This window comes from Artemia sp. Qi Xiang Cuo, chromosome 5 (genome assembly GCF_049724085.1).
Source record: "Artemia sp. Qi Xiang Cuo chromosome 5, ASM4972408v1, whole genome shotgun sequence".
NCBI lineage: Eukaryota > Metazoa > Arthropoda > Branchiopoda > Anostraca > Artemiidae > Artemia > Artemia sp. Qi Xiang Cuo.
Window position 1 is genome coordinate 28,912,299 of NC_142798.1, and position 19,787 is coordinate 28,932,085.

A 19,787-nucleotide genomic window follows, 5' to 3' on the forward strand; every position below is an offset into this window, starting at 1 on the left:
AAAGAACTACAAATGCAAATCAGAACAATCGCACAAAGGATGAAAAGAACCCAACCGCTTGCAGGCCTCATCTTTTAACTTGGAGTACAACTTATTATATGACGTCAATATATCAGTTGCATTAAACATTCGAATAATCTTACGGTTTTTATGCCAACGAGACAAATACAAAAGATATTAACAATAACGGAAGTACAGAACTAATATCCTGCATATCACTAATATTAAAAAATGGGCGCGAACCTGATATAAAAAGAATGGAATGGTCCCAATTTGTTGAATAGAGTTTAGCCAAGGCCTTACGAGAATGTCGGCCACGATTTGGCACAATTTTAGCATAACCTGCTTTAAGCTTATTCTTAACATCTGCAAGTGTACTAGTACGGATAGCTGAAACAGAAGAGCAGATACTAATTCCGAGCCAACGCAACGCAGGAACCAGCTTGACTGAAAAAGAACTACAACTCAAATCACTACTTGGGTTTTTAGCTTTGAAAACTAAATACCCACATTTTTCAGCATTAAGCATGAGGCCAATTTTTTCAAAAAGCTTAGAAACTAACTGGGTAGACTTAACTAGGGTGAATTTTGAACCGCTAATAAATAATAAATCATCTGCATAAGCAATATAACATAAATTAGTTAAACCCGTGAAACACGACGGAAAAATACGAGAAAGTGCAGGGTATAAACAAGCATTAGAAAGATATGGTGACAGACCCCCCCCCCCACCCCTGCCTAAGTCCAGACCGAATAGGACTATTACCAAAAAGATCTCTCCTGACTGAAGTCGAACATATGAATGTGCATACCAAAAACGAAGGACACATGTAACAGATGAATTCACTCCAAGCTGGGTAAGAGAATACCATAGTTGACTGTGAAAAAACCGAGTCAAAAGCTTTGAAATATCTAACGCACATAAATGCACTTCAGATCCATCTTTTTGTGCTTGAATTAATAAAGAAGTAAGAATTCGATGCGCATGTTGGCATCCTATATTTGGTTTAAACCCAAATTCATTGGACGCATAATCAACTTTTGGAAGCATCTCAAGAAGCAGGACATATTCAAAAACTTTGCTCCGCGAACAGGCTACCGTAATAGCTGCGCAATTAGTCGGATCTTTCCCACGTTTAAGAATCGAAGTGACACTCCCGCACAAAAAAGAATCAGGCACCAAAAACGTACATAAACAAATTTGAAATAATAACTGCAAATGATAAATCATTCTTTCGAATCAATATTAGGCGAAAAACACTAATACCATCAATATCACTCGATTTAGATTTTAAATTCTTAACACAACGAATCAGACGGTTAGCAGAAATGGGAGGCACATGGCCTTGGTAAATTCTTGCAGGTAATACATAAGAACAGAGGCTAGCAAACTGAGAGTGAACCGCATAATTCATAATGTAAAAAATCGTTTTATAATAATTAATCCAAGAGGCATTAGGGATCCGATCGGCATTAGGAGGTAAATAAAATTTCGCAACATTAATCACTTGTTTCCACTGACTAGAGGTCTTCGGAAATTCCACACCATTGTGCCTTAGTTTACGAAGATAACGTTTAAATTCCAACTTCGTTTTCTGTTTAATGTCAAAAAGGTAACCCCTTAAAGGGCGGCCACACGCTACCCAAATTCTAAGCCATAATTTTGCACGATTTTACACAATTTTTAAATCAGGGTCAGGTTTCCATATTGAACCTCTAGTCTAAAGCTTAAAATGACAAAGCGGGACAACCACTTCTTCAGCTTTTTTCAGGCAGGATACAATCTGGCTGTAATATATATTGAACTGAACTCGAGCTTGTGGTGATGTAACACTGACACAGAGTAAATTAAATGGAACTTTGATCGTAGACAAAAGAAGAGTAAGGGTTGATATATATAGAGACCAATCCGCTTTATTCCAGTCTCTTTTGGTTATCCACTTTTGGTAATTAGTACACAAGGTCTGTTCAGCCCGAGTCGTATTGATGGTGACAGTGGCTGAAAGGGGCAGATGGTCATAATCACGTTCATGCTGGTCAATGTGAATATCGCTAATAGAAACACCAGAAGAAACAACACAGTGATCAATATCAGACAATGAACCGCTATTATGTGTGTATGAATGGGATGCATCTTTATCCAAAATTCAATAGCCTTTAGGTAGCGAATCCAAAAATAAATCAGTCCGTGTTGAGGTAGAGTTTATATTACAGTTCATATCGCCTAACAGGATCCAATCCATTACTCCCAACACTAACAAGGAGGGTCTTTAGCGATGCACTTGCTTTAGTATGCTTTGTTAGAGAGGAAAAGGATCTTTGGTCGCAAGGGAGGTATACATTAATAAGAACTAGGTTAGCAAAACAGATTGCAATGAAATAATCACATTCATGATAACACACAAGGAATAGCGGGACTAGTTTCTGTTATAATAGGCAGGCCAGCCTGCCTGAAGATCTCCCGGAAGTTTTTCGGGCACTTCTAGCGAAAATCCAGTGTTCTTTACTCCTGCGAAGGGAGTTCAAACTCACCAAGGGCAAGAGGTGTTCTTGTATAGCTATCAACATCGAGAATCACTTGATAATGACGCATTATCCTTTTAACGTTTCAAAATTAGAGAAAATCAGAACTTGAAGGGTAGAAGGCTGATAAAGCGTCGAGCAGAAACACATTTCAAATAGTAACCGAAACTCTAAAAAACGGAATATTAATACCAATAGATACATCAAGAGAATCAGATTTTTATGCTGATGTCAAATATATAAATTTCATCAAGCTTAATATTACCCATCAAAAGTTACGCGCCTGAGAAAAATTTGCCTTATTTTCGAAAAAAGGGGGAAACCCCTTAAAAGTTATAGAACCTTAATGAAAATCACACCATCAGATTCAGCGTATCAGAGAAACTTTATGTTTACATTTAGTATTGGTTATTGGGGAGTTTACAGATATTTTCAGGGGTGATTTTTTCTGGTAGTAGGGGGGTCGAGGGTTACGTAGGAGGGTCTTTCCACGGAGGAAATTTTCATGGGGGAAGGGACATTGCTATGAAAGGGATGCCGGATTTCCCAGCATTATTTAAAAAAAACGACCAGAAATTAAATAAAAAAAAACAATTTTTTCAACTGAAAGTAAGGAGCTACATCAAAACTTTACAACGAACAGAAATTATTACGTATATGATTAGGTTCGCCACCTAGTCATTACCTCGCTCTTTATGCTAAAGTTTTTTTTTTTCATCAGAGCTATTTATTCTAATTAACGGCCTTTGAGATTAAGGGGTCATTCTTAAAGAATTGGAACAAAATTTTAACTTTAGCGTAAAGAGCCCCCTAATATGTGTAATAAAAATATACGAATATAGAAGTTCGTTACGTAAGTTAATTCGTAAGTTACGTCAGATCAAAATTCCAAGAAAGCCATTTAGCCAAAAAGAAAGTAAAATTAACATGCAAACTTTGTTTTAATTATTCACGTACGGTGAGCCAAGATCAAAGTTGCATTTATTCAAAAACGTTCATAAATTAAATAAAAAACAATTTTTTTTTAACTGAAAGTAAGGAGTGACATTAAAACTTAAAACGAACAGAAATTATTCCGTACTTGAAAGGGGCTATCCCCTCCTCAGCGCCTCGGTCTTTACGCTAAAGTTTGACTCTATCTCACAACTCTATATTTTAAAACAATAAAAAACTAGCGTAAAGAGCGAGGCGTTGAGGAGGGGATAGCCCCTTTAATATACGGAATAATTTCTGTTCGTTTTAAGTTTTAATGTCGCTCTTTACTTTCAGTTAAAAAAAAAACGTGTTTTTACATTTAATTTTACATGAACCGGTGGTCCGTCTGGCTCGTGAAACGGTCTATAAGTACAAGTATTTACCGTACTCTCTTTAAACTGGCTGACTGATGATGCGTTTACCGGTTGTTAAATTTGAAAGAGTCTTTGCGACGAGTGGACAAGGCTTGACTTCTCTTGTTCTGAGCACTGGTTTAGGGTTTTGGAGACTTTGATTTCTGGATATCATGTAAAGCCAAGAATTCGGTTATGTTTTTGCTGAAGTTTTTATTTGTTAGGATTTCCCAGCTTTTGGAGTGTCTCGTTTGTCCCAGAAATCAGTACAAGCTCTTTATACATCAGCGAACTTTATGTTTGGAGTTGTTCTGACAATTTCAACTAACACTTTTTGCATTACATGCAAAGTTTAGACCAAATAGCCCGAGTTGTTTTTTCCAGTAGTCGTTTTGCTTCACACGCTGCCTCACCGTCAGAACTATTAGAGACTGGGGCTAGGACAGCAACAATGTAATCAAATTTGTTCTTCACCTTGGAAGTTGAGCTGCATGCGTAAAACCAGCGACTTTGGACGGTCCTCTCAAGCTCCAAGACTTTTTGTGCGCTAATACACTGGGATGCCACAAATCGTTCATTTTAAGTGTTGCTATAATATAAACACATAAAGTCTTTGCACCACAGATAAAAATTCCCAAGTTTGCTGAAGTTTTTCAGGCCATCAGTCAAAACCGAGTGTAATCTGTGGGCGTGACAGTATAAAAAAAAATTCATGAAGTACCTTCTCCCTAAGCTTTGATTGGACTCCGTAGACTTCCCCACTCATAACAATTATACCGTCATAACATTGGGCAGCACTCAACATCAAATCTACAAAAAAGAATTCTATTGTCTCACAAATGGAGGTGGATAAGCTTTCGGCATCTAATATTTGCATGTGGTGCAGCCGATTAGTCTCTCCACTACTTCTCCATTTGATATGTACCTGGGTAGCATTGCTAATTGTTCTTTTCTGGAAACATCTTTTGCCTCTTCAATAAAAATAGCTTAGTAATTAGCTGAGTTTACTTCTGAAATAATGTCTTGCTGCGAGGCATTTCCTGTCAGTGTAACTGCGTTGTTTTGGTACTGATGACTGCAATAGTGACTAAATCCGCACTGTAACATGGCCCTCAGCTTTTCGTCGCCTTTCGATATTCCCTTCGTCAGTTCAACGAAATTACCCCGGTTTGGGGATGTTTCTGATTCGTCATGACCCCTCGAAGGAATCCATGGCGGCCAAGAAAACAAATAGCGAGGAAAACGTATATCACATGATCTTTATTTTCTTGAACCTCTCGAGACCTGGACAGACTTAAGCCATTTGCTACACATCTCAAAGTATCAGTACTAATTATCTTAAGTTCCTCCCATGGTGCCACAGAATTTCTATGTATTTTTCTACTACCATGTTGCTTCGATAGACCAGAACTTTCTCTCCAGTTGAAAAATTCTGTTTTGATGAAAGGCCTTTTCCAGCAGCTTCCCCAAACCTTAGAGCACAGTAGGTAAATGGCAACAAGCATAACAAAACACAACTTGTTTTTTACCACATTTTTTGGATCATAACAAAACACAACTTACAGCCCTTACCCCGAGGGCTCTGAGAGGGTTATCATCCTCAAAGACCTAATTTCGAAAACTTTTAACTACGTTGAAGAAAATGGCTATCTAAAAATTTTGATTGGATGTGTTTGGGGAAAAGGTGGTTGTGAGAGGGGGGTTAGTTGCCCTCAAATCAGTTTCGACTATTAAAAAGGGCGCTAGCCCTTTGAATTTCCAATCGAATGAGTCCTTTTTCAAGTTTCTACGACAAAGCTTTCAATAAAAACCTTATATGCCCCCAGGGCATAACTTAAAACTCTTACCCTGAGGGCTGTGGGGGAGTGTCATCCTCAACGATATAATTTCCGGACCTTTACAAGACATTTAAAACAGTTACGATTTTTCCAGGGTATTCTGCAGATAAACGGACCAGAGGTCAGCCCGACATAAAAATAGTATCTGGCTCTCTTATCCCATAAAATGTTTCTTTTATACCGTAAACCATCCACATTCCTAACGCTTTGATATGATCTATCATTCAGGTAAATAGTAATGGCTACCGACTATGCTAGCTACTTTCACCAATATGCCTAGCTACTTTCCTTCACTTTCTTCCCTAAGACACCATCAACAACTTCACAAATTATTTTCTTAAAATGATTCCAATCTTTTTCTATATTGTCAAATATTATACTCTCCAGTTAAGTGTTCAACTGTTCTTGGAAGGTTTATGTGAAATTCTTATTCTGAAATTTACCAACGTTATAGCTTTCCCGAAAGTAGTTACCATTCCTAAATTTCAGCTTTAAATTAATCTTAACCATCACTAGATGGTGATCTCTCCTCTCTCAGTTTCTTCTCTCAATTCAACTACTTCTTTTCAATTCATTAATTTGCCAGTACAATATTTTACTATTATGCCATCTAACTGGATCATCCAGATCCTCAGCAATTTGTATCCATGGTCTCCCCTTCACAACTTTGTAGTTCATATTTTAATACATTCTCAATTTGCTTTACATTCGTCTAATGTTAATATGATCTATTACTTAGGTAATTCTTGTACAAGCTCCTCCTCCTTTCTATTAAACATAAAGCATTTTAACTAATATTCCTAGCTGTGTTCCTAAATTTCTTCCCTAAGATACCATCAGTGACTCCGCAAACTGTTTTCCTAAAATTATTCCATCCATTTTCCACATTGCCAAATTTTAAACTCTCGAGTTTAGCGTTCAACTGTTCTTGGAAAAGTTTTCTCAAATTCTCATCTTGGAGTCTACCAGTGACATAGTTTACTGGAAGGTAGTTATACTTCCTAAATTTCTGTTTTAAATTGACCCTAGACAATACTTTATTTTCTTTAATTTTTTGAAGACCCTAGGCTGTACTAGATGGTGATCTTTACTTTTAACATCAGTAACAACATTCCTATATATCGTAGTATTTTGTATTGATCTTTCCAGTCTCTGGATTAGAATAAAATAATCAATAAACCTAACTGTCTTACCATCATATAAACACAATGTTAACTTATGGGCCACTTTATTACCAAATACTGCATTGGCTATAATTAGATTGTTATACTTACAAACTGCAGTAGTCGGTAGCCATTACTATTTTCTTTTCCTACATCAGATTTACATACGTTAGGATACCGTCTATACCAATTTCTATCGACCTGGGTGTTAAAATCTCCTAATAAGAACACCCTATTTCTACCTGGGGCCCTCTCTATTTGTTCCTGTAGCTGTAAGTAAAAATAATCTTAGTCACTACTATCTCTGTCAGTCGGTTCTACAGGGGCATATACCACTACTACTGACACCCTGCACTTTGTAGTAATAAAATGAGCGACTAGCATTCTATTAGTAATACTTTCCCAACCTGAACAATACTTAGCAGCTTCCTTATTTATCATGAGCCCTGCACCCTGTGAGCCCTGCCTTCCTGCATGAGTAAGTAAATTTTATATCATCTAATTTCAAATCTCCTACCAAACTTGTTTCGCGAACATGTTTCACGTTTATCGGAATAGATTTGTTTATCAACAATTGTGGATCTGTACCATGAGTAAAATGCGATGTATTTAAATACCAAAATAAAGTTCCTTCTTTCTAAAGAGAATTCAGATTTCCTATATTTAAATTAAACCTAGTTTCAAAAATGAAGTCCTTAATCAGCAAAGAGAAAAAGTGCAGTCACCTCCAGACAAAGAACGGCACTATCCAGGCTTTAGATTTCGCTAAGAGAGTGAGTAATAAAAATTATGCTACGTACAATATCTCTAAGGAAGTTTAAACGATAGAAACCGTGTGAACGTCTAAATCATCAAAAAAGTTAAGAAAGATTATTGGACGACGGGTTCACATCCTTGGTCCACTCGGGCCAATGGTGAGCCAGTTCTCACGGCGCAGGACTGAAGAGCTATGTTTGATAGTGGGGTAGAAGTGATTTTGGGGATTATTGGTAAATCAGAGTCAAAACCACTTAGACAAAATTCTTATATTCTTCCATCGTTGTCACCGTTATTGTCATTTGAAGTGACCCATTCCTGTGCACCTAAGTATGTAAGTTCAATAAATCTATTGCCTTTTTATCTGTGTTTATTTCATTTTATATGTCTGCATCTAGTCTAATAATAGGTAATTAGTTCGCATGTCTCCAAGGTAAACGCTCCCAGGGAATCGGATCTCCAGATAGCTCGAGAAAAAAAAGAGGCCACATTTGTACGCCTACATATTCAATTTTCTCCCATTTAATTGAGAGCGGCACTAGCCTAGTTGACACAATCTTTAGCGCTATAAGCGGCGCTATCGGAGTACCTATAAAGTGTAAGTTCGCAGTTTTAAAGTACGATATTAGATTTGACGAGGTCAATCTTCATTACCGCTATCAGGACGGCCAGAAAACTTTTATTGCTACAAAGAAAATTTTTATTGCTACAAATGGCACAGTAGGAAATTGGAGGAAAAATTGCGAACTAATTACGCTATAAGCTTTGTAATTAGAATTTAATTATTATAGATATACAGACATATAAGTAAAGGGATTAGGCCTATAACCACTAGGCTACGATAGAAAACCCATTATATCTCAAAGGAGATAATGGCCTCTCTCAAAATCGGGTAATTAAAAATAAATTAATTCTCGTTTGATTCAAAAAAAAAAATGGACAAACTTAATGACTTATTAATAGTGCAGAAGTTAGTCGCGAAAAATATAGAGATAGCAAAGTCTATACCAGAATACAATGGTCAATCAGATATTGAATAATTTAATATCCAATTAACCCAGGTTGTACTACAAACTCACCGGGATGTGGCAGCATTAAAATGCATGCTCCTGATACAATTAAAAGATCAAAACATGACATTTCTAAAAAATATTCAAATGATCAAAGGCTATAACGCCAACTTGCCGCAAAATACGATCAACGACTTGTTAAAGGCACTTAAAGATAGGTTTAGAGACACAATCCCAATAAATAAATTAATTCACAGAGCAGTGAGCTTTGACTTTTCACAGAATATATGAGAATACCTTGATAACATACGCATTTCGGTAGAGGCAAAATACGGTTGTGGTTCGGGGCAACTGTATGAAAAAGTCATACCAAATACCTTTTTGCAAGGGCTACCCCCAAAAGTATATAGTGGTAATATCCAAAAATATTCAGACGTTGGATCTTGCAGTTCAGGAGGTAGAGCGATTGATTGAAGTTGATACAATGGTCGCTAATCATAGTAAAGCAAAAATAAATAGCCTAGGCGATTCAAACGCGAACTTAATCTTCAAGGGTGATCAGGCATCCCCCAATTTCTTTTGAAGGGATAACTCCCCAGTGCCACAAAGAAATAAAACGCCAGAACCCGCTAGGCAGAAAACAGTACGTTTTCAGCCTATCAAACAATCAAATTATGATAATAACCCTACAATAATAAGGTGCTATAATTGTAATCGTGTTGGGCATATCGCGAGAGAGTGCCATTATGTCCCCAATCGCATACCAAGAATTGCTGTTGGTAATACGCAAAATTACGGCAACCATTTGTTCGGAAGAACAAATTTTAGCACCGGTCGTGCACTAGGCTATAGCCAGGAGGGATTGCGCCAATCAGTACGTTACAACACGTACCAACCAAATTTGTATAACCCTCCCCCCAACAGACAAATTAATTACCGATTTGAAAACCCAAATACTCGCCGAGGCCAATATAATGCAAGAATGCCATATAGAAATCACGAAAATTTGCCGACAAGAAATGAAAATTTTGCAAACCAACGGCATTGGCAGTCAGCGCCAGTAAGCGGCACTGACGCAAGACACCCAAGTTACCATAATAATATATGGCGAAGGCAGACAGATGTAAATCAATTAAATATGCCTACGGAATCTCATATGTCTGAATACCTATTACAGGCACCGACACATGAAACAAATCCTCAGGGAAACGTTTCAGGCCCCTCAGAAATATAAATGGGACCCCGAGGGAGCCCGCAATATTTAATAGGTCCAAAACAATATTAGTGCCGTCTTGTAGTGATATTAATAACAAGTTACCTATATTTAATGATTTCTGTGTAGAAAATGTTTATTTTAAGGCTTTGATTGACTCCGGTGCAACGATTAGTATCATAAACTCTTGCGTATTTAATATGTTGCCTCTGCATATTAGGCAACAGAGGAACCCTAATAATCCCAACTTAACTAGTGTGACAGGCCATAAATTAGACTAAAAGGTTCAATTTGCCTAAGCGTAAAAAGAGACAAAAGAACCTTTATGACAAATTTTATAATATGCGAGAACTTTCCATATGAGGCTATTATAGGCGCAAATTTTCTAAGGTCTAATAGAATACTATTAGACGTAGCAAATGAGAGGCTCGTCTACCCGGCTAAGGTGGGGGAAGAAATTTCTACCTTAAGAAATTGTAACAGAGGTTACGAAGACAACGTAACAGTAAACAAAATTTCTGACGGGATAATGTCGCATCATTTTAAACCTCATGTCTCGCAAAGACATGGCATAATTGGAAATTTGTTCAATTACCCTGAGAGACATTGCAGAAATGAAGTAAATTTAAATAATAAAAGTATTGAATCTGCCGAAACAAAAATAGGAGATATGCAACAGTACGGGTCAAACGAAATCAAGAAAATAGTGGAATTATGGAAAAACATAATAAAACCCAACGTGACGCCACAAGATGCCGCAATGGCGCAGCATAGCACCAGTATGAATCTAATAAACAATGAAAATAAAGAGAAATATTACGGATTTACGATAAGGAAAACAAACGTCCCTCCCAAAACGATGCAAAACATTCAAATATCACAGCTGATAGAACTAGTGGTTAGCAAATCCGTAATATGGTTTGCATTACCGTCTGAAATACCCGGAAATCGGTTATGTGAGGAACAAACCGTATCTTACGACAAAGAAGAAAGTTTTATTTGAGTAACTAATAATCATGAGAATGATACAATTATAATTAAAAAGGGGACATGTTTAGTTCAAATCCAGGTTTTAACGGAGAATGATTTAAATACATGGGAAAATTCTAAAAGAAACCTAGTTAACGGTATTAAAACTTCAAATAACAAATATCCTTTAACTAAATCGCAATTTTTAAACAAATTTAATATGGATCATATTACGGACTTGGAGCTTAAGAAAAAATTATCCGAATTATTATGGAATTTTAAAGATGTGTTTTCTCCATCTGAAGATGACATCGGGCTAATACCATTTTATGAATATTCAATTTTAACGACTGGTAATCCCGTAGCGAAACAGCCATATCGTGTGCCATATAAGCACAAAGAATGGTTAAAAAATAAAATCCATGAATTAGAAAAAAATGATATTATACGCCCAAGTATAAGTCCGTATAGTGCACCAGTGATCTTAGTACCAAAAAAGAATGGAGATCTTAGACTTGTAGTAGATTACAGAGCCCTTAACAAACAAGTAGTTAGCGATAAATTTCCTCTACCAAGAATAAATGAAATTCTTGACTTAATTTCAAGCAAAGACGAAATTTTAACTTCTTTGGACCTTAGCCAAGGCTACCACAAAGTGAAAATAGTCGAAAAGAATGTTCATAGAACTGCGTTTTCAGCCTTTGAATCTGGTTCATATGAATACTTAAGGGTACTATTTGGATTGAAAACAAGTTCAAGCGCGCTTTGTAGACCCCTACTGCACATGTTAAGAGGATTAAAGAATAGAATCCATTTTGTTGATGATGTTATATGCGTGGGGGAAAACACTGAACAACACTTAGCAACTTTAGCTAATGTGTTCGAAAAGTTCAGACGAGGTAGTTTAAAATGTCGACCTGATAGAGTAAATTTAGTTCAACCTAAAATTAAATTTTTGGGAGTAGTAGTAACCCAAGGAGAGATATCCCCAGACCCTGATAAAATGAAATGTGTTGAGAACCTCAAGCCCCCCAGAACTATGAAAGAATTAAGGGGAATATTAGGTCTTACTGGCTACTTTAGAAAATTCGTACGCAATTATGCCCAAATTGCGAAACCCCTCACGGAATTAACTAAAGGGAACTCCCAAAAGGTTACCTGGTCCCGGGAAGCTCAAACTTCCCTGGACCATCTCAAAAAGGCGCTCACTTCTGAACCAATTTTATCACTTCCTGATTTCGAAAACGGGGAATTTGTGGTTACAACGGATGCTAGTTCAAAAGGCATTGGGGCTATTCTTTCGCAAAAAATTCCCATAGAAAACCCTGATCCCTTACAAGGAACTTTTAATAAAAAAAAATAGAAAAAGTTATATGCTATTCGAGTAAAACCTTATCAAAGGGCGAAAGTAGTTATTCCGCCACAAAGTTAGAAATATTATCTATAATCCACCACTTGGACAAATTTAAAAACTATTTAATCGGTAGAAAATTTATAATATGATCAGACCATAAAATCTTTCAGTACCTGCGCACATTTAAAAACCCCACGGGCATTCTAGCTAGATGGATTATGAAAATCCAAGACCTAGATTACGAATTTGAACATTTAAAGGGAAAACAAAACGCAGCTTGCGACTTTTTAAGTAGATACCCAGAAAATACTTCGTCGGAAGCTGAAGAAAATGAAGTTAACGCCATAAATGCTAAGAGCAAACATGGATATAAGAAAAGCAAAGTCAAACACACGGTAAAGGAAAATAAGGTTAACTACTGTCCCTTGTCTTTAGAAAATATAAAAAGAAAGCGAAAAAAGGACGAAATGTGTGTAGCACTTATTGATTATTTTATGAATGACGATGCGGTACCGGATAAATTCAAAACTCTTAGAAAAGAGATCGATAATTTTTACTATGATCCTGATGAAGAAATACTACGTAGAATCGTGACTGCTGAGACAAATAGAAACCAAACCTCAATAATACCTGTATTACCACAAAACTTAATAGGGCCTGCATTTGAATATTTTCATTCGAATACAGGTGGGCATTTAGGAGTTATGAAAACGTTCCATAAGTTAAAACAGTATTTTTACGTGGCGTCTGCAATGACAAAACTTAAAGAATTTGTAAGTACATGCGAAGCATGCAACTTAAGAAAAATCCCCCTAGCTTATTCAAATCCTCCAATGGGAAGGATCCCGGTAGCAAAGTACCCCTTCGATATTATCTCATTTGACCTATACGGAACAAGTGGAGCCTTCCCTGTTTCTAGCAGAGGCCATACTTGTATTCTTTCGATTAAAGATAATTTTTCTGGATTTACTTTTGCAAAAGCATTAAAGAATCAAGGTGCTTATAACACCAGTAAGGCGTTAGCAATATTATTCTTACAATTTGGCCGTCCCAAATTGTAAGATGTTGAGTGACAACGGGAGCAATTTTGTTGTGAAAGTAACAAGATTCGATTAGTTTTCTCAATATAGAAAAGATGGTGACAGCTCCGTACCACCCACAAGTTAATGGTAAAATAGAAAATAGGCATAAAATATTTTCGAAGGTATTAAGTATTTACACGAAAGACAATAGGAACGACTGGGATAAATTCTTACCTTATTTAACAACATAATCAACACTGCTTATTCAGAAACAACCAAAGACAATCCATTTTATTTACTTTTTGGTCGTGATTTTCGAACCCCCTATAATGATATTATTGAATCTTGGCAGTGTTACAACAACTCAGAAGATTACAAACAAGAAATCACAAATAGGTTGAGGAAAACTTACAAAATTGTCAGACAAGAGTTGGAAAAATGTAAAATAAACCAAGAGCTAAGAAACCAACCCAAAGTCAAGGGGAGTATAAGTTTCAAAGTAGGAGACTTCGTTTACCTAAAGGACGAGGCAAAAACGGAAGGAAAAAACTTTCCAACAAGTATTCTGGACCGTACAGAATAGTCAAAAGGTACGATAACGATTATACTTTTAAAATGGAAAACCCCGATAGTGGAAAAACTTACAAGGCGCATGTTAGCCGAATAAAAAGAGCCAAATTTCCAGAGAGATGGGTATCACATCCTTCCTCTACTGATTCGTCAGATGCAGAAAATGAGCCCCCTAGGTCAAGATTGGCAAAGCTAAAACCCTTTAATTTCAAGCAAGACTACTTCGAGAATGACAGTGTTGAGGAGAATTTTGAAGAATTTTTAGCTGTGAAAAATCTAATTATCCCAGAAAAAAAAATCCCTAATACCAGTAAGAATAAAAATGCCAAAAAGTCCAAAAAGTTATTCATCGGCGAGCGCAGGAGATTTAGATTATACGTTATCTCCAAAAACTCAATTTTTCCCCGATAGAATTTCGACCCCATGTCCCCCGAAAAGATTTCCAGATAATATGGTTTCCCCTGCAACACCGATAGAAAGGCTCCTGTCATTGCAGGAGGAATTAAACAGAGCTGTAGAAACCCCCGTTATTACTGTAAAGAAAACTCCTCCCAAAGATGTAACTAAAATAAACCTGCGAGAAGCTATGGATTTAATAAATTTTCCCATAAAAACGAGTCAAAGTACATTGTCCGAGAATAAAACTCCCAAGGATGACCAGCAAGGTCAACATCATGATATAACTGTGTCCAAGGTCAAACCAGAACAGTGGAATTCGTTGAGGGAAACCCTTGTGCAAATAATGCTTCTTCTCCCTGAGGAAATGACCTTCAAACAGTGAAGAAACCCTGGAAAAACTATTGATTCCTCCCAAAGCTTTCAAGAATCTTTCAAATCCCCCCAGTTGAGGACTCAAAACGAGGACTTAGGGAATAAACCTTCTACTTCCAGAGGAGTAGAAATTTACGAAGGAAGGGCAGGTGACACCTCAAAAAGTGCCACCTCTAAAAGTTCTAATCCGGATTCGTCGGAAACTAGTTCTGAAGAGTCTGACGGCGAATCAGACCATATAGTAGCTAAAGAAATAGGAAAATAAAGACCGACCTCAGCAGCCGCACACGGGAAAAAAACGAAATTAAAAGGCCAAGAATTTTTGAAAAAACAATTCAAAAAGTTTGACCTTATTTCGCTGAAAAACCGAAAAAGAAAAAACCGCAAGAAACAAAGGAGAAAATAACGACACAGTCAGGCAGAACGGTTAAAAAACCTGACCGATGGAAATATCCCTAATTAATGTAATGACAAATTTCAAATCCCTTATGAAAATCAAATTGTGATCCACCATAATAAATTTAACAGTGTGCAAGTAAAGTTAAACAAGTCAATATTAATGAAAAAAAAATATAATACGAGTGATGTCAAAACATTGGTGATCAGAGAAAAAAATGGCCCAAAGGTAGGAAGCTCGTGGTCGACTGAGAATGACAAGTGGCGTTGGATCACGTGTTGTGGGAAGCCTGGGGAGGAACTCAAGGCCCATGATTGTTTTTTGTAGTTTTTTTCTGTGTGTAAACGACCGTAGGAAGGGATATTTCTCAGTCCTTCAAGTGTAAGAAATTGGTATTTTTATACCAATCAGGGCCAGTCAAAACAATACTTAAAGGTTGAATAGAAACTCCAGTGAGCTAGTTAAGTTTTCGTTCTTTGGATCAGAATGCTTTGAAAGAGAAACAGAGAGTTTACTTTCTTATAACTCCGAGGCGAAAAAAAAAAAAATTTTTAATTTCATTATATTATATGTATGACGTACGCTGTCCTACAACTCTGTGTTAAACATTACTTTCAAAGAGAAACAGAGACATTAATGTCTTTAGCTCCTTGGCGAAAAATTTAATTTCATTAGTTTATATCTATGACGTATACAATTACAGAGTGATCACTGTTCTATAGTTCTGTGACAAAAACGTCCTTTAATTTCATTGGTTTATCTATGACATATATTGTGCTCTAATTTTTGTGACATATTTTCGCACGTCAGTCACGTTATATCTTACCTATACTGAATCAGGTCTCCTCACATTTTCTATGAAAAATCAACCCGTGTCCGAACAAAGATTAATGTCATCAAAAACAAAAAAATGTTTTTAACTAATGGTTTAATTTCTACCAATAAGAAGACTGCAAGGAGATGACGGTGATATCTTTACTAATTGTCTTATACATGGATTAAGACGAGGCGAAATCTCCTCTCTGAAATGGGCATAAGAGCTTTCTAAGATGTAGAATCCATACAACCATTATTAAACTCATTAAGACAGGACTCTTTGTGTATGTTTTGCAGTACTACTTTGGTATCTACCCCTTTCTTAAGTTCATTTGTATGAAATTACCTTTCACGTGCAGATTGGAAAAAAAAAATTTTTTAACTATGAAGAAAATTAATCAAAAGTAAATCAAAAATGCCTAACTTGACTTAAAAATTCGATAATCTGACACTATTCATAGCTAGAGCTTGATCTGAATCGTGTTTTGCTCTGATTTTTAGGTTTTCAGTGTTTAATCTCTCTTTTTTTACTTGCCGTTTTGTTCGTTTTTCTTGCTTAAAATATCAGTCAAATTCTTATTTAATTATTCTAGTAATCAATTCGTACTCAATTTTTTACTTTAATTATTTATTAAAATATAATTTCTCAATAAGTTATTAATTAAATTTCAATTATCTCAATTAAACTAATTAGAACCTGATAATTTATTTAAGTTAGACTAAGGTTTATGTTTAACTTGAGAAGATTGTGCTTCATTTAGTGAAAAACGTTTATTTTTGTCAATTTTTTCCTGTTTCTCCCTTTTTTTTAGTTTATGCGAAATTTATTTGAGCAACATGTATATTAAATTATACAATTCTGATATAGTGACTACTAAAGAAATTTCCTCTTGAAACCTATATTTCTTCACCCCAATTATACCCGTACAATTTTCAGCCAGTTTTCAGTATATTTTGATAGAGCGAATTTGTTTTTATTAGCTGAAGTAAACACGACTAGTTCGGAGCGTCGGGTATTTTGAAAAGAAGTTTATTTTTTAAACTATGCAATTCAGTAGGCTATACCCTTCTATCTGGCAGCTTTATAAAATCAAAAAAAAAACTACCAGTACAGAAGAGTCTAATTATGAGCTGATCCTGTTCATATTTATGAACACTATCATGATTTCTGTTCCAAGAGAAACTGTTGGAACTTTGTCTTGTTACAATAAAACAGAAAGAATAGATCCAAGTTACAAAACAGAATTACCGTTACAAAATGTGGGTACGATAACCATAAAACAAGGGTGTCGACTCGTAACTAAAGAGTCAACCGTCCGAACGCCGTTAATTACCACGAGCACAAAGATATTAAGTCCCAAAATAACTAACTTCAAGGCCATCAACCTGTCGTACACTCTTGCCAATATAGAAAACGAGGAAATAAAAACCTCGATATGGTCAAAAATAGAAAAGAATAAAGGGACAATAAGGCTTACAAAAATAAGAGAAGCATTAGATTTGCAGATTCCCCTAGTTACAAATGAAGACCAAAGATTAACGTATGTAGATAATAGATACGGATTGTTCTCGACCAATTTCTGGTGGAACATATTATTGGCCGTATGTTTCGTATTCACAACCTCCCTGACCATAAGAACCCTATTGACTTTTAATTACGGAAAATCCTAAGACTAAGAAGACGAAAACCAAGAGAAGAACACGGGGAAACAGCTGAAATGCAGAGGTTAAGCCCGGAGCCCCCTGAGAACGTCTAAGCCAAGAAATAGGGAAGACATTAGAAAACGAGTGGGTATAGAGGTCTCCACTCGTCCTTGTTATGTTTTGTTCCCTCATTGTGGTATTGTTTACATAAAACCGTGTGGTTACGACGCTACAACATGCGTTTCTTGAACAGCACGGACGTGCGTGAACAATGCAGGCATGAAATATGTTGTAAAATTAGACCTCAAACTTAATAATGTAGGGTAAATTATGTTTATTTAATAAGTATTGAAGGATTATATAAGCCCTTTATCGATGTTTCCGTTCTCAAAACAAATTTGAAGACATCTCTGTTTTAGATTTCCCAAGGGGAATTGTGTTGTCAGGTTGACGACACAGAAATTTTTCGTTGTGAGTACTAATATTAGTGTATTTATTTAATTCTGTCTCATAGCGTAGAAATTAATGTACCCAATTAATACGTGACTTATTTGTACTATAAATATTTACTTTAAAGAACATGTGATTCTGCCTCGTTATTTATATTACAGGAAGTGGATGGACACATTGGATATTGAGCATTACAATGAGTTGCCCAGCACAGATACAACCTAGTAGCATCTATTCTCATCATATCTCAACCAACGAAGAGTACTCACCATAGACTCCAGGAAATTTTCATCCCAGCTTCGGCTACGAGAACAACAGTTACCTTTGATCGTTGTTTCTTCGACCATGAACCATACTACGTATCAGGTAACATTATATTTGAATCTCAGTATCCAGTGCTTTATCGAACTATATAATCATATATATATCGAGAACCCCATCGATCACTACAAGATATAAACATAGAGATTTCGCCTTTGATTCTCATTATGGACCCCTGAATCATTTGACAGTATAGTGATGATATTTGAAGTTAAATGATATTTAACGATATTTGAAGTTCAATGATATTTAAAGACATTTGAAGATATTCGAAGTTGAAGTTAAAGACATTTTGAAGTTTAATTCTGAAAACCCCTTCGATCAGTACAAGATAAACGATATTTGAAGTTAAATGATATTTGAGGATGTTTGAAGTTGAAGTTAAAGACAATATGTTAAAAGAGTCACTATAATTTGATGACAACCCATTCCAAATCCAAACTTCAATTACCCCGTGATTAACCTAGGAATCACCGCAAAGGCTAATCGACGCAAGCCGACGTAATTAGCCGACGCAGGCTAATTACGCGAGAATACATTCCCTGTGTGCCCCAAAATATCCTAAAAATGATATGCTGAGAAGAAAATAAACGCACGCCCAGTGTTCGACCCCTTAATGATAAGGCACCCTATGAACTATCAAAAAAAAAAAAAGGGGCAGGTGAGAATGAACCCTGATAGCGTATGCCAACACCTGTAGTGGGAATCATCATTTCCCAGTTGACAGTTAAAGAAAACTTGTCATGTGAACACAATCAGGCTCGAACTGTTCCATGAAGAAATCATAAAGTAAATACTTCAAAATTTTTGCCAAGACAAAAGGAGTGAAGGACAATAATTTGCAACAGAAGGATGGAGTACACTAAGGACTCGAAGGTGATGAAATAGATGTGAATTTACATATGTCACTTCCTAATAACTTTGATAACTCAAAAATCCCAATAGTGAAAGTGTTTTAATGTTATGTAGATAATTTCGGAGACCACACTGCCTTTCCATGACGATAAATAAAAGTTCAAATAGGGATAAAATCCTTTTAATAGACAGTGTTTTTTATAACAGTGATAGAAATTCACAAAAATACCGGATATTTCGGTCACATATACAGTGACCGTCATTAGTAGTAAAACTAAAATAAAAACAATTTAAAACAAAATTTTATATACTAAATCAAATAACACTACATATTGTTTAAATCTCTAATTCTTTTCAACGCAAAGGCGGAAGCCAGCCTCTTTGACCTTCTTGGATTCGGTTCATTAGCGTTCAATGATAGAACATTTTGACAAAGGTCAACTACATTGGGTGAATTGAACCTTACTCTGTCAGATTTTAATAAATTATCATAGATAGAGTCCAGTCCATATTCACCAGTATCCCGATTCAAAGCAATATTCTTGAATAAGATTTTCTTTATTTCAAGAGTTTCACGAAAAATTTACTTTAAACCCCGATCCCTAGAAATCAAAGAGACGTTCTTGAACGAAATAAAATGGTCTGGAAAATTTAAAATATGATCTGAAAGGGCTGACGTAAAATCTTCAGACTTAGAATCTTGCTTTAAAGCTGAAGAAATAGAATCTTTGTGTTGTAATAATCTCATTTCCAAACTCTGGTTAGTACGTCCCACATATGAGCTTCC